This window comes from Myxocyprinus asiaticus, chromosome 45 (genome assembly GCF_019703515.2).
Source record: "Myxocyprinus asiaticus isolate MX2 ecotype Aquarium Trade chromosome 45, UBuf_Myxa_2, whole genome shotgun sequence".
Taxonomy (NCBI): domain Eukaryota; kingdom Metazoa; phylum Chordata; class Actinopteri; order Cypriniformes; family Catostomidae; genus Myxocyprinus; species Myxocyprinus asiaticus.
In genome coordinates this window covers 18,720,442-18,736,790 of record NC_059388.1, presented here as the reverse complement: position 1 = coordinate 18,736,790, position 16,349 = coordinate 18,720,442, and the positions used below count along the sequence as shown (strand labels likewise).

General features: G+C 38.1%; 1 protein-coding gene across 1 annotated transcript in view; it reads right to left on the bottom strand.

Moving 5' to 3' along the window:
• Positions 1-16,349, bottom strand: part of LOC127435038 (plexin-B2-like) — a 160,504-nt gene that overhangs the window by 76,643 nt on the left and 67,512 nt on the right. Inside the window, exon 2 of the mRNA XM_051688169.1 lies at positions 4,438-4,511. The gene's annotated coding sequence lies outside the window, so the exon portion shown is untranslated. The remainder of the gene's footprint in view (positions 1-4,437; positions 4,512-16,349) is intronic.

Below are 16,349 nucleotides of genomic sequence, written 5' to 3'. Positions count from 1 at the left end.
AATGTTCTGACTATACATTGTGATCAGTTGAATGCCACTTTCTTGAATAAAAAGTACCAATTCCTTTCCATAAGAGCAAAATCTGTACATTATTCCAAACTTTTGGCCACCAGTATATGGCTAACATTGTATGCAAAAAGGGCTGGGCAACAGGACAATGTAATCGGATATCGACGATATCCGACAAATATCCTGATGCCGAGTGTGACGATGATCGACAATATCAGGAAATTACAAAACCATGGAGATGGGAAGTCACCAAATATATTAAATAATAGCCCAATAGTCATTATGCACTAACATTTTTAGATACCAATCAAAATATTAAATTTTACAGATTACAGAGGCTGGTTGTGTCCAATCTCACTGCAGACATTTTCCACCTACTCTCTAGACTCAAACATGACTTACGCTATGGCTTTGCAGCTAGATAAAAACAGCACATACTGTATGAGAAATTTAATTATTAAGGTAATACAACCTGTAGGGAAAATATATTATAATTAAATGTATTAAGGGCGAAAATAATGAGTGACGAAACATCACAATCTTTATGAAAAACTTTTATTAAAAAGTTATTCAAAACACATTGCTTTGATACATAAAAAAAAAGTGTTTAATTTCCAGACCATGGAATTAAACTAAAGTTTTCTTTTGAAAGAAAATGATGGCGTGCATTGGCCCCATTAAAGAGCCTTATGATTTGATTAGGGAAAGCGCAGTTTTTAGAAACAAAGATAAAAATGATTAAATCTTAAAATAATACAAAAGCACGTTCACCTTGAATCTAGAATTGAGATATTTTTAACTTTTTTTAGGCAGCATTATAATTTATAACTCAATAATTCATCATTATTCCAGGGATAATGATGATAATAATAAACTGAAATATAAATCAAACATTCCCTCTAGAAAGTTCAACACAACCCACACACTTTTTCTACTTTCATAAAATGACTACAACAGTTTGTTTACTTAAACTAAGGACATTTATTAGGCTTACACCAACTAGGAAAACTGGTGATTTCTGTTCATTTAAGCACAGGCTAAGTTAAGTAAACAAACTGTTGTAGTCATTTTATGCAAGTAGAAAAATTGTGTGGGTTAGGTGAAAATTTCTAGAGGGAATGATTGATTTATATTTCAACGTATTATTATCATTATTATAATTATTATGTTTACATTTATAACAGTCTTTAGATCTTAATTTGTATTGGTAATTTTCCACCTTTTGTCATAGACCAGGGGTGGACAACTACATTTTATGGCCAAAAATTTGTGGACATCATATGTTCTTGATGAACATTTGATTTCAAAACTTTAGGCATCAATTTCCCCCTTTGCTGTAATAACAGCTTCCACTCTTTTGGGAAGGCTTTCCCAAACTATACTGTATGTAGTAACATGGCTGCAGGGATTTGCTCTCATTCAGACACAAGGCTATCAGTGAGGTCAGGAACTGATGTTGGTCGATGGGGCCTGATTTACAGTTGCTGTTCCAGTTCACCCCAAAAGTGATCAGTGGGGTTCAGGTCTGGGCTTTGTGCAGGCCAGTCAATTTCTTCCACGCCAGACACAGTAAACCATTTCTTTATGGACCTCACTTTGTTCACAGGGGCATTGTCATGCTGGAACAGAAAAGGGCTATCCCCAAACAGTTGCCACAAATTTGGAAGCACACAAATCCCAAGCCATTACATAAAGAAACATTAAGATTTTTCTTTACTGGATTTAATGGAGTAACCAAATTCGTTAATTAGAAGGGGGTGTCCACAAACTTTTGGCCATATAGTGTATTTTGGTACAGGGGCCACATCGGGCTTTAAGTAGTGCATGGGGGCAACATTGTACTCCTTTCGAGATACAGTGTTCTGCACTGACTTGGTTCTTGTCCTTTTAAGCACAAAAGAGTTGTGCACTCAATTTTCTGAAGTGTAAATGTGACTAATGGGACTATTTTGCAATTGCCTTAAGTATTGGATTGCTCTTTAAAGGTAGATACTTTTCTATCAGCCATTAAAAAAACAGAATAAAGGCTGAGCATAACTATAAATGATTAATTTTACCATCTCTTCTTCCCTGGTAATTTATTATTCAATTTAACACTCTCTACATCAGGGATCTGTTTTAATAAAAACAATTTTTTTTTTAAATTATAGAACTTTTAATGTTTGTCGCAAAATGGTCCAGTTTATTTACTTTATTCTCAAAACATTACCCGTTTACGCTCTAAAAGTGTCATGATGCGGGTCTCGTCAACAGTTTTTCCGCCAATGGTTTGGCTTTCCATTAGCACACAACTGAATAAAACAGGCTGCATGACTATGATAAATGATTTCTGCAAGAATTAAATGAAAATACAGGTACGACTCGAGAGGGACCTCAACATTTCTAAATTGCACTAATAAAAAATACATATTCGTCTCTCGCTTGCTTTTACTCATGTGTCAATGATTACCCCTCCGCATGTCAATGATGCCGAGATACGTTTATATTTTATTAAAGTTCATCACTGTGAAGGTTTGCCTGCAAACTTAGAAGCACCAAACAGCACAAGCAGTCTCAAGAACGGACAAGTACCACTTAGCACCACTAAGTTTGTTCAAAGGGGAAAGCGAGAGCTAGAAAGAGTGCACTCCCATGCATGGTTGCCAGACTGCACAAAATAAGTATAACATCAGGCAGAATATTTCCAGTTTGCACAAGTATAAATCTCTAATTTGGGGTTTGCATCTCTTATCTGGCAACCCTGAGCATATTAAATGCTTGTGGAGGTGCATTAGGTCCCAAAGCAAGACAACTGAAATATCAAATGAAAAAACGCTTTTAGGATAAATGAGCCGCAGGCCAGATTAAACCATGTGGAGGGCCGTAAGTTACCCATGTCTGTCGTAGACGGATACTTGCGTGACGGCAAATGGGGCGGTTAGAGACAGTGAATGTCTGAATTTGGGGAGGGGGTTAAATAAGCTTTTTTTACCACTTCATTATTTTAACTGCTTTTTCATTTTGTTGGAAGTGCAATTTGAATTTAGAAAGTGTTGTTTTTTATAATCACCGATCCCTCATGGGGGCAGGGGAGTTGACAATCTAATATGTATTTATAAAAAATATATAGTTATAAAAAAATATCATGAAAATATTTCTTGCATATTGCCAAGCCCTTTATGCAAATCAGCTGGTCCATCACTAGTATCACCATTACCACAAAACTATAGATTGACAAAATCTGAACCAAATCATCAGGAAACACATAGGAGACCAAAGTCTCGCTCTCTCTTTATATATGAAAAGCTAATGTTTTCTTTCTGTAATAGGGGCTCAGTGTCCATCGTTGCTGCTTAATAACTGGGCAAAAAGAAAAACTAGGTGTTGGGATCTCAGCAAAATCAGAGCTGCTCGTAATCTGCCTTGAAATCAGCATTTCCTCACCATCTCATGAAAAAAATCAGACTGCTTCGGGCTCCAATATAAACACACCCAATAAGGTAAAAGTGGAAAGGAAAGCTTTGTGTGAAAAAGCAAGTCTCACTGTCTACTGCCTACATAGGCAGCTACCTTATAAGGCAGCATCCTAACCACTATGTAACCTCATAAGAAAATTACCTGCAATGCTCTAAATAGGCAGCAACTCTGTGCGGCACACAAAAGCGCTCCACACAGGAGACTTGACTTGCAACTATTTTCAATAGTTTGATGTTAGCGTGTTGCTAAGCTAACAGCGCAACACTCTACTAAATATAAAAATACATAGCACACAAATATTATAAAGAGTTAAGTTACTGATTTTTAATTACACTAAACCATTTTTATCACTACTTTTCAATATTTAATGACATTTAATTTTATTTATAATCAACATTTCTCTCCTTCAATCTTGGATTTATTTTTTTTACCGAGCTTCTCAGAATACATTCTGTTATTGCCTTCTCCACAAAGGAAACATGCAATTCTGCTTTACAATTTGGCTAAAATTAGGTATCTTAGGAGGCAACATAATTAAATTGCTCTTTGGAACAGCCTTCACATTGGAAATGCGCCTATGACGCCTTAAAATGTTGCCTCTGTAGGCAGCTCACTAGGTTCTGGAACAGAGCAAGTGTTTGTTTAGAGTATTGAGTGTGTCTGTGTTTTTTTCTTCAGGTTGGAGGGCCTAGTTTCATGTTTCATTGACCTTCTTTGTATAAAAAGCACTGAGCCAATCCTTCATTGAAACACAACAGAGTCTGAAGCAGCCAATCACGGTAATGAGTCAACGGCGGGAGATCAGGGAGTGGCCCGAGAGCAAGACGGAAAGCTGTTTAAGACAATCCCGTGAGTAATTACCACACTCAGATGCTTTCCCACCCTCTCTTTCTGAAAACTATTTATCCTATTAAATAACTCCCTATCTGCAACATTCGTCCCACTGCAGAACACACCTCATTCACCACTTACTTTCACTTTTCCCCCTCTGCCCTCCTCCTCCTCTTCTTTTTCCTCTGATCCTCTTGAATACCGCTGCAGACACACTAAAAGAAAGAAAAAAGGACGTTATTACAATGAAAAGGATGGCACCCAATCAAAGAACGCAATTCAAATTCCCAATGCAGTGACAGGCACTCATACAAAGTCAATTATGCTTCAGATTAGCCAATTTTGCAGCCCAATACAATTATTTAAATGCTACAATTGCAATGAAACCTATGAGTGAATTAAAAAGTATAATTTGGACCAGAATTAACCTCAGGCTATTACTTTAAACTGCAGAATATTGACAATAAACCCAGCCCAACAGTGAGCAATAATCCACAAGGAATTATTATTGTTTGTCTGTAGTTGTGTTACTCTCTGTATCTGTTTGGGTGTGCATGTGAATTAGTGTTTATGTGGGATGTATCACAGGAACTTTGATTGGTCATGGCCTATTTTTTACAACAGCGGGTGTTGTAAATAAACCCTGAAAAGAACAACAGAGAAGCCTTCAGAAGCAGGCTGGATCAAGGCTATGCCTCGGTTTGTCTAATAAAGCTTAGAGAGATAACAGATATGGGGTAGAATAGTGATTTTTCTTCCCTTGGCCAGCCTTAAGTCAGAAAGACAGACAGAGTGGTTCACAGAAAGGGAGCCTAGACATCACGTTTTGGGACATCATTTGTCCCGCTAATTAGTCTTAGCTGTAGTTTGATTGCTATAACATTGCAGTGATTAATGCTTGTTCTATTATGAGAGACCAGCAGAGCAATATATAGCCTTGTGTGACAAAAGGAGGGTGGGCTATACACAGTAGTTCTTTGACCCATTAACTGGAATGTTAAGGAACATGGATTTTTTTTAGAAATACATGATCTAAATTTATTAGATGCTATTGGACCACGTAATTTAAACCATCTAATAGCTTATAAAAATAAGCCTGCTTGCTTTTGGAAATCTTTTTTTTGGGGGGGGGATTTTTCCCCTTTTTCTCCCAATTTGGAATGCCCAATTCCCAATGCGCTCTAAGTCCTGGTGGTCGCACAGTGATTCGCCTCAGTCCGGGTGGCAGAGGACGAATCCCAGTTGCCTCCGCGTCTGAGACAGTCAACCCACGCATCTTATCACGTGGCTTGTTGAGCGCGTTGCCACGGAGACATAGCGCGTGTGGAGGCTTCGCCATCCACTGCGGCATCCGCGCTCAATTCACCATGCGCCCCACCGAGAACAAACCACATTATAGCAACCACGAGGAGGTTACCCCATGTGACTCTACCCTCCCTAGCAACCGGGCCAATTTGTTTGCTTAGGAGACCTGGCTGGAGTCACTCTGCACGCCCTGGGATTCGAACTAGTGAACTAGCAAACTCCAGGGGTGGTAGTCTGCGTATTTTACCACTGAGCTACCCAGGCCCCCTTACTTTTGTAACCATTAGGCTGACTTCAGGTCAGCAAACCCTTTTATTGTGTCTCATTTCTTTTTTTATCATAGTCATCTGGTCACACAGTACAGACTAACAACATGGTGAGGGTAAATGGCAGACATGTTTCATTAGTGCTAACGTCGACAGAGTGTCCTTGTAGAGCTTTAAACACACTTACACACACTTCACTCTCCGTGCATCAGTGGAAGTGCATTTATCCGTGTCTGTGGACTCCACACCCGTCTCTCTTCACTCAGAGAGATCATTCTCCTAATAAGATGAGCTAACATACAGCAACTCCCATGAATCTGAGACTGACTATGTTCTAAATGGAATATTAGCATACTACTTACTGAATACTACACAGAATACTGTATAATAATTACTATTTTTTTTAAGTAGTGAACAAAACAGTAGGCATTATTACATGATAAATGTTTCAAACAGTAGAATGCTACACTATTTTAACATCACATTGCAAGTTGAAAATAAAAATGGTAATTTTCAATTTTGTGTATAAATGTGTAAACTTTTGGCAGTTAAATCAAATGAGAAAAAAAGCCAAACAAATCACTGTGGCTGTAATTACTTCCAGTGCATTCATCATACTGGATATGGAAAGTCAAACGGAGTGCATTGCATTGCAAGATACAGTATTCCATGCAATGTGATCTGCTGTATACTGTGCATTTTGGGAAATGTAGCAGGTCATGTGGGTATTCGATGCATACTGTATACACTGTAGATATAGTTAGGGTAATATGTCAGTATGCTATTCTGAACATAGGCACAATTTCAAACATTGTCCCATCAGAGTCGTGTGTGTGCATTCTAATGTCTTCAACATATGGACAAGTTGCCTTGGGCAGTTGATGATGATTTCAGAGTCTCAGTGTCAGGGGTCAAAGGGATGTGGGTGTGGGCACAGAGGTGGGCTTGAACCTTCATGCTCCATTTCACTGCTGTATCAATGTGTGCCTCTTGTTTTCATTCGGTGTATTTCTGTGTGTCTACGCTGCCTGTCTCCACAACTTGGCTCCTTTTTGGACTCACCAATGAGAAGCAGATGTTTGTAGTTGTGTTTCTGGATCTTGATCTCTCCCATTCGCTTTCTCTTTCAATCACACCAACATACATGCACATACAGGCTCATGGCCAAAAGTAAATCATTAAATTTTTTTTCCCAGCCAATCCACATGATCTGATCTACAGTATGCATGCAGAAAACACACATGCCAAGTGCACGACTGCACACAAAAGCACGAGCAACTCTGAAAAAAACGTTCAAATGCTTCAAAAGAATAGTTCACCCAAAAATAAAAATTTTGTTTTTGTCAACAACAACAAAAAAAGCATAATAAAAGTAGCCCATGCGCAACATTTCAAGTCTTCTGAAGCCATACAAAAGTGATTGTGTGCAATATAGTGCACAAGAAATATGGACCACTTTATGATACATTAATCTTGCTTTTTTTTTTCCTTTGCCATTGTTTTCGCTCACCTTTTGTGTTCCACAAAATATTGTCATATAGATTTAAAACCACACGAAGGTGAGTAAATAATGACCACAATAAAATCTTTATGTGAACTATTCCTTTTAATCAACAAACCACTCAAACTCGAAAAAGAGGTTTTCCATATTGAGGTATTTAGGCGCCAACGAGGCAGAAAAATACCTTTTTCAGTAACAAAGACCATTCATAATCGAAACATTTAGGCACAAGTTGTCCAAAACATTTTGAATTCTGTTCAAAACTTAAGTGAGGCATGAGGTGCCAGAACCCAAATCTTCCTAAACATATTTTCCAGAAGGAAACTGAGGTCTGTTTCTGTAATCTTTCCCGCAGCTAGAGTCAGTCCGTTCTTGGCAAACACCACAATACTGTTCCAACACACTGAAAAACCCACCAAAAAACTGGCAAAAACTTCAAAACTGCAGTTATCATTCATTAAACACACAACCACACAGCTCTGATCGGCAGATGAAAGAAACATCAGGGTTGCAAGTTAATGCAGATCCTTTCCCTGGCAGTTCCTCATTCAAGCATCAATCCATCCAGAACCAAAGAATGGATAAATGAGAGAGGGTTACTTGTGTTTAAAGTGCATAAGAATGACGTGATGTTGGGTAAGATCTTCAGCCAAGATGGGCTCACATACTAGGCTGGGAAACTTAGAAGTTTGTGCCTGGAAGTAATGATGAGGAAGCCATACACACAGAGGCAACACACACGCTCAAACTCTGACTTGAAGCAACCACAAAACAAAAGGCTGACCTTTATGATCAGGAACACACACACACACACACACACACACACACACACACACACAGACTTGCTCTGCAAACAATTGTGGACCGCCACAATGCACTTTATAAACACACACATATGTACAAACACACATTATCCAGATTCAGATTCACTATGGTATCTCTATGGAGCCAACACTATCTGTAATCTTCTTACCAACACACCCGCAGTCCCAATCATGTGATGAAGTGTGAGTGTGGACTGCAGGGGCAGGACAGCAGGAGGTAATGGGCTGGGACTGGGTCAAGTTACAACTGACATCTCCAACACAATTAACAACAGCACCAACACTTAGGGCTGAAACTTCAGCATGACTGAACATCAGACCATCACATTCAGGGAATTCCAGAAATTCCTCCAATCAGGGCTTTGACCTCTTCTGAATGAACTATAACCTTTCAGGGTATCCAGTTTTCCACAAGAAAATAAGTTTAACCTCTAAATCCTTCATGGATCAACTTAAAGCAGATTAAAGGCCTTGTGTGGGTTTTTTTTTACATTTTAATTTTTTGGACAGTTGAAGTTTGAATAGTGGCTGGGTAAATTAACTGGGGTCGCACACCGGACATGTCTGGCAGACGACATGGTGTGTTCTAAAATTAGAAACAATTATTTTCTATGAAGGTACATACACGGCAGATAATACAGTTTCATACGCTAAAGTACAAACTCATCTACGTCACTTTCATTCTTGAAGTACAAAAATTTTCATTACTTTTGCGTGTATGCGTCCTGTTCAAGGAGCTCTAAAATACCCATCCTATGTCGTGATACCTGTGCCTTGCGACCCGCTTTAGTAAATGTTATATAAACCTCTTGTGGTCTTCAAACACTATTATGCAAGATATTAAACAGAAGTCGGCAAATGTTAATATATCGATGCATCAAAGATAATTTGATAAAATAATGTGCTGATCATTAAATGATATATCGATATTTTATGACATGCCTATTCACTATATTTACGCCTCTCATCCACAATAAAACACAGTTTTCCTTCACCAAAAACAGATTTTGAAAATGCTCTCCATTGCCTGGATACTTTGGAAAATGATGACATTAGGAAACTGAAAATTAGTTTTCAAAAGGGAAAATGTATTAGTGTGGATCTGGCCTTGGCCTGTTTGAATGCAACATTCTTTCAATGTAAGTCTATGGGATTATTCAGGAATTTGATTGGCCGCTGTCTGAAAACCGTAATCACAATCAGTAAGAAAAGTCATAACAAACAGAGCCAGAACAGCCTGAAGGTCTGTGCCAAATTTGGTGTATGTAAGCTCTAGAAGGAGTTACAACTGATCGTTTTGGTCTTAGTTTAGGGATTTTTAGAAAAACCATAAACCATGTCTGCAGAATAACAGTGTGTTGGTTTGGTCAAGCAAACATAATAAAACAATTATATTGTTTGTTAAAATGTGAGTGAACTAGTTTTGTTTTGTGTCAGTCCAGACAACACTGGCTCCTGATGCGAGACCAGCCGGTTTAAGAGGAAGGTGCACAGCCAATTTTTCCCACTCAGAACTGCCTTTTATTTATTGGAAACAAGGAATGGGGCCAGAATGGCACAAGGTGTCTAAGTGTTACATAAGGCCAATTATTCTTAATTTGAACAGAAATATCTGTTCGTCTCTCTCATAAAATGTAGATCTGACAACTTGGGAACAAAACACACCATGGATCCCAAAACAGTCTCCACATCCCTTCATTAAGTCCAGTTTCCTGTCTCAATCACCCTCCTCATCTACGGGGTTTCCGACTCACAGGCACTGAAACCCCAGAGCTGTGCAAGGTGTGGTGTTGAGCCACACACAACACACACAGACAATGATGAATGTGATTTTAACTGCCGCAAGACTACATGAAGCTACCGCATGGTTCAGAGATCATGTTTTTACAGGTGGTTGTATATGAGAATGTGAAAACTGTGAGCACACACAAACAGACCTCGTATACCGTGTGTAACAGAGCTGATGGCTAGAGTTGTGTCATTTAACACCAGAAATGTCAAAAGTACTGGTACTTTGTTACTAAATTAAAAACTAAACTAAAAAAGTTATTAGTTATTACTGAATATTACTATGGTATTGTAACTGGTATAGAGTTTTGTTAAATTTCACTGGTATTGACCAGTGAAATATTGGTATTGTGACAACCCCAATTAGCACCATGACGTACCAGTAGGAGATGTTTACTGGAAGGAAGGAGGTTTCATGTTGATTTAAGAAAAATAAATACACTATAAAACTAAATTCTACTGACAAAGCATCCCCCTGACACGGGGAGTATAACAACCAGAGTTTCTCAGGGCTGTGATCCATGCAGTGTGGTTTGTGTATTCGAATAGGTGAGTATGACGAGGTCCCGTGGTAAAATGGGAAAGTAAACTGGTGGCATATGGGAACTAGGTCATTAAAGGCTTATATCAAATCATGCCATCAGAGAGCAAGAAAGACTAAAAGAGTGAGAGATGCAAAAAGAAAGAGGGAGAAAAAGATAGGGACTGTGCTAGCTCCAGCGATGCCGCTTTCTCACACACCCACTGTAAAGCTCAAGGCAGGAAATAGCTGGCAGCATCGCTCAGGAACCTGCTCCCATGGCAACAAGAACCCAGCGAGGACTCCAGTGCCTGAGCAAGCGACGACACGGTTTAACACAAGAGGACAACAAGCCAGAGTCACTGGACCAGAGCAGAGCGAGAGTAGCCGACCACAGAGCTGACTCAGTCAAACACAGCCTGCAATTTATCCATTTCATTATCACTTGTGAGTAGTTGGGGATAAGTAAAAGTGGTGTGATTGTGATTGTGTGTGTGTGTGTGTGTGTGTGTGTGTGTGTGTGTGTGTGTGTGTGTGTGTTTGGGAGCATTCGGAGACCAATTTAGAACATAAAACGCTTGATGGTACCATGGAAAAGCTTCACAGCAGAGAAAGCTATTTAATTTCATATGAGAGACAGAAAGAAAAATTAAAACTGAAACCTGAGAGAGAAGGGACATAGTAAGGGAGCAGAAAACAAGGCAGTAAAGCTCTGTCCCAAAACCTAGTGGCCAGCACATACAGCATATGTAGGCAGTTGCCTTTTTAAGACAGCATTCATGTCGAACTTTATAAATAACCATTTGAGAAGCTCTACATAGGCAGCAACTTTGTGCGCACCACACAAACAGAGATTCGGATTCAGATTTCAGCGTTTGCCGTTAGCATGTTTTTAAGCTAATGACAAAAATAATCTATAGCACAGACAAATAGTGGGTAAAGTCATACATTTTTACTTACCTTTTATTTTTATACTTTACAGTATTGAAGGGTATATCAAAAATAGAAGGTATCTTAATGTTAGCCTAAGTGTAATTAAACTGCTGAATATTTGGAACAGCTATAGCATCAGGACCATGCGTATGATGCCTTAAAATGCTGCCTCCATAGGCAGTTCACTTAGTTTTGGAATTGACTGTAAAAAGAATTATAGAGGTGCATAAAACCATTTTACTGTCCATTTCTCATGAAAAGGCAGCTGACAGTATTACACTTGGATAGTAGACTAGGTAAGGTGTCTCTGCTTTGTGGTGACACCCAGCCACAGCTCACAGCACACGCTAACCACCTTCCCTGCTCTGCTGTTGAGCAAAGGCACACCATATACTATCTGTTAAACACATGTTCTCCTCACCTTGCCTGAAAAAGGAAAAAGGGAAAATCTCTCAACTGGCACTTTTCCTTTGCATTAACGGGCTGAATTAGAAAGAAAATAGAATTTTAGGAACATTTTAAGGGTGGCAGATGTGGGAATTTGAAACATGTTTAAGTTACTGTATTTCATTTTCATTGGAAATAATTATTTCAAAATCCTAATCACGATCCAAAACACATGTTCAGCTTTGCTTGACAGGTGTGGAGTTTAGGAGAACACCAAACAATTCATAGAGCTGCTCCATCCACAGGTACTCAATCTATCTCTGAAATGAGCTGGAAAGGGGTTGTTTGTGTGACTGATTGAGTGAAATTTGAGAGCAGGTCTGTTAAGACTAATAGCTCTACGAGTAAATAAAATAAACCAGAATTCAGAAGCAGTTTTTAAGTTTATTTGTACACTAATAGAACAGACATGATTTTAGATCTAGTCAATCAGTAATTTCTAGAAAAATTGCAGAATTTGGAGCTAGATAGTTTGGTCTGTTTCCCATGCATATAACAGGGTTTCACATTAAAAATAAAGGGGCTTTTTTGCATTAGTTTGCGCTGTTTTTTAATTGTTTTTCAAAATAAAATGTGCTAGTCTAACATTTTATACATTGCACCAAGTCTTGCAGCTTCTTCAGCATCTTACACAAAAGAAAAGAACTTCAACTTTTAAAAAACTTTGTCTAGCTTTCTTAGACACAAGAACACTTTCAGAGATCTAAACTGATCTTGAACATCAAAACAGCCTTATAGATCAACAGTCCCACTCAAAATTCTTAATACATTCCAGTCCTGGACATCAAGACCCTTGACTCATTATTCTTGCCTGCACAATCTGATACATGTCTGGGTAGAATGTGTAAACAAATTAGGGTGGCCATGAGAACATGCGTCTCATTTTAGAAGGCAATTTAGTTTTAAAAGGATTTGTGAGGCAGTTAGTAAAATGTAAAAAAAAAAAATAAAAAAAAATAAATATCATTCAATGAAAATATGTGACATTGAGTTACAAATCTGATCTTTTAGTTTTCAATGTAAACATTTGAAATGGCCACATTAACTAATACAACAAGAACCAAAATGGACTTTGCATTGAACTATTAACATCTCTGAACAGATCTCTGCATGACCTTCCAGAAATACCTCGAACCTCCAACCTCGAATGTTTGGTGCGATTTCTTGCCGCGATCAACATTTTGAAACAATAGATTCCTAATGAGCCATTCTCATCTGAAGCGAACACTGGTCTGAATCGTACAGCAACTAACCTTTTTTTTTTTTTTTTTTTTACAGAGAGTGTGTTGACTTTTTTCTTCGCCCGATGAAGAAATGCCCTGACCAATAATGTAGGAGCTTTAGATCACGTGTCAGAAGCCGTTGCAAATACCAGAACCAGAGCAACTGGTGGCAGTAAAACACGGAAAGCTGTTTTGACCACCAACATTAAACGCTAAGTAACTAGAGGAAGAAATCCTGTAGTGAAGATGCAGCAGTGAAGTTGTTTATTTCATATGCATCAAATTCCTTTAAAAATTCTCATATGGGTTCTTTTAACATGTAAATGATATTGCTGTATCACTGCCTTGCATCCCCTTTAAAAAAATGATCTGATCTTATGTGGATTGTCTTCATAATTTATTCCATATTGCTGCATTGTTTGGCATTTAATCTTACGCGAGTTCTCTTATATCTTTAATATAATATACATCGCGGCATCTTTGTATCACTTTTTAAATAAACAACTTTACGGATCTTAAGTGTTTTTCTTTGCCAAATATTAATAATACTATTGCTGTGACTTGCAGTGCACTCTGTGCCTTTGAATACCAAAAACAAAATCGTTATTGCAGTGCTATATTTAATAGTCATAAACAGCCTCGTCTGTCGGGTGCAGTATTAAAGTACCTAATAATGGGTCAGACTGAAAATGGGTTTTGCTGGGTGAGATCACCAGCTTGCTCACTGTGTCTAAATACAAATATGTTTTACTTATTTATTTTAAAGGCACAATTTTATAATAATGTTTTTGTTTTTTGTTATCAAACCACACAATTATGACTCTCAGACTTTACAGATATTACAGCTTTTTTTCTATTAAAGCATAATTTTCTGTAAAGCTGCTTTGAAATGTGTTGTGAAAAGCACTTCACAAATAAAAAATTACTTGGCTTGTTACTTGCACTCTTGGTGCATTTACATTTCATCACGTTTAATTAGTAAAATGCAGGGTTTTAATATAACACAAGTATGTACAAGGCGATAAGATACAGTCAAACATTTGTTTGAACAGTCATTATATGAGTGTGCATTACGCAGTGATTTTAAACTACCGATTGACCGATATTGGTTTTTTAATGGCCGATGCCGATATCCAGAGTGCAGGGTGCCCGACAGGCTGATACAATGCCGATATAATCGCACTATTTAATATAGTAAATAACAAACATAAAATTGCTAAAAAAAAATTAATAAACTCTTTAGCACTATATTTTCTTAATTTCACACAAAACTTTAACTTTGTAAAAAATAATCTAAAAAAAATGTATATTGTATTTTAAATGGTAGATAGCAGTTTCTTCTGATTTCTGTTTAGTCATAAAATTTTTGTAATTTATTTGCATATTAAGAAATTGTTTAATATATTAGGAAGGAGGAAATAACTGTACACACAGTAGTCCAGCAACCATGGATGGCATGTCCACATTAGCAATCAACGGATCCAACGTGAACAGCAAATCTCCTGACAGTTTAAATGGCCTGGATCGCCTGCTTGTATTGTCACAGACTGACCATCATGATTTGGGAATCAGAGGAATTTTTCATCCTGATCCTGAAGTTTTTGATTCTGGCTGATGGAATACATGCTTCAGAGGAAGATATTAGATGAGTGCTCGACAGGAAGAAAAGCTGGAGTTTGTGAATTACATTACAATAAAAAAAGATATCTGCATATTTGAAGATGGTATATAATAGAGGTTTTATTGATATTTGCCTTTTATCATTAGAAAAGTGATGGCGTAGTGGGCTAAAGCACATAACTGGTAATCATCAAAGGTTGCTGGTTCAATCCCCGCAGCCACCACCATGTGTCCTTGAGCAAGGCACTTAACTCCAGGTTGCTCCGGGGGGATTGTCCCTGTAATAAGTGCACTGTAAATCCCTTTGGATAAAAGCGTCTGCCAAATGCATAAATGTAAAAAAGTTAAAAGTAACAGGGATCTGTTGAGAAGAGTCCGTAAGAATACGCGCTTTAGAGGTAAATAAATGAGCACTCCACAGGACGCTGGATCTGCTGAAGTTGTGTGAGGTTGGTATATTACATCTGTTTAATCGAGATATGCGCATATTTGCAGATGGTATATGATATTAATTTGATTGATATTTGCCTTTTATCATTAGAAAAGTTAAAAGTAACAGGGAACTGTTGAGGTGAGAGGGGGAGAATGAAACAGGCGAGCACTTTAATATTATGAGCTCAAACGTGTCTGCCGTGGCTCTGATATGCGGACCGTTTAAACGAGAAAGTGATGCACACCGGTATACTATTGTAGTAAAACGATGGCATGTAACAACAAAACAAACCGTGACCGGTCGTTTAAATGTCTCAGTCGCTTCACATTTAAGCAGGCGATTCACAGAGCCCTCAAGAAACAAATCGGCCAATGCCAATTATTACAAAAATCAGATTAGCGGCCGATTTATCAGCCTCTGCGATACATCGGTCAACCACTATTTTAAACAAATGCTATACAGTATGCATGACAATGGCATATAAAATATTGTTCCAAATGATAATGTTTTAACCGTTAAACCATTTTTTACTCTTGATCCTTTCTATATCATCCCTCAGACTGTGTATACATGATAATACTGTCACGTTGTCCAGCATGTGAACTGAAATAGTTTGAAGGGTCATCAAAAATGTTTTCTTCCTCGTTGAGCAAATCAACAACACACTCATCATTGCTGCTTCAGCTGGTAGAGAGATGCATTTTATTTTATCGATCTGCTCGCTAGAGAATCGTTTTCTTATTTGTTTTGCAAACTTGTCAAATGGTTATTTCTTTTAACCCAGTGATGGGCAGAGGGCAGACCAGCTCAAAAGGTGCGTTGAGCCACCTACCATACCGGGGTGAAATTGATTGTAGATTGGCGCCACCTTTTGTAAAGGCGTTAATGTGCTAACAGCGAACATTCGTTTAGCTTTCTATGAGAAAGGGCCATTCGCCTGTGATTCGCCTCTCATGATCGCATCACGTTTGGTGTGAAAAGGCCTTAAAGCCATATGCTGTAGAGAAACACAAGTACACACATATACAGATGGCCAATACACAACAGAAGGGCTCAGCACACTTGTTTTTCCATCTGGTGCAAAAACTATATTTACAGGTGGTTTAATTATCATCTCGCCAGGACCATTTTATATCATGTTTGGTGAATGATCATGTCTGGTGTTTAAATGCCCTTTGATATGCCATCTATAC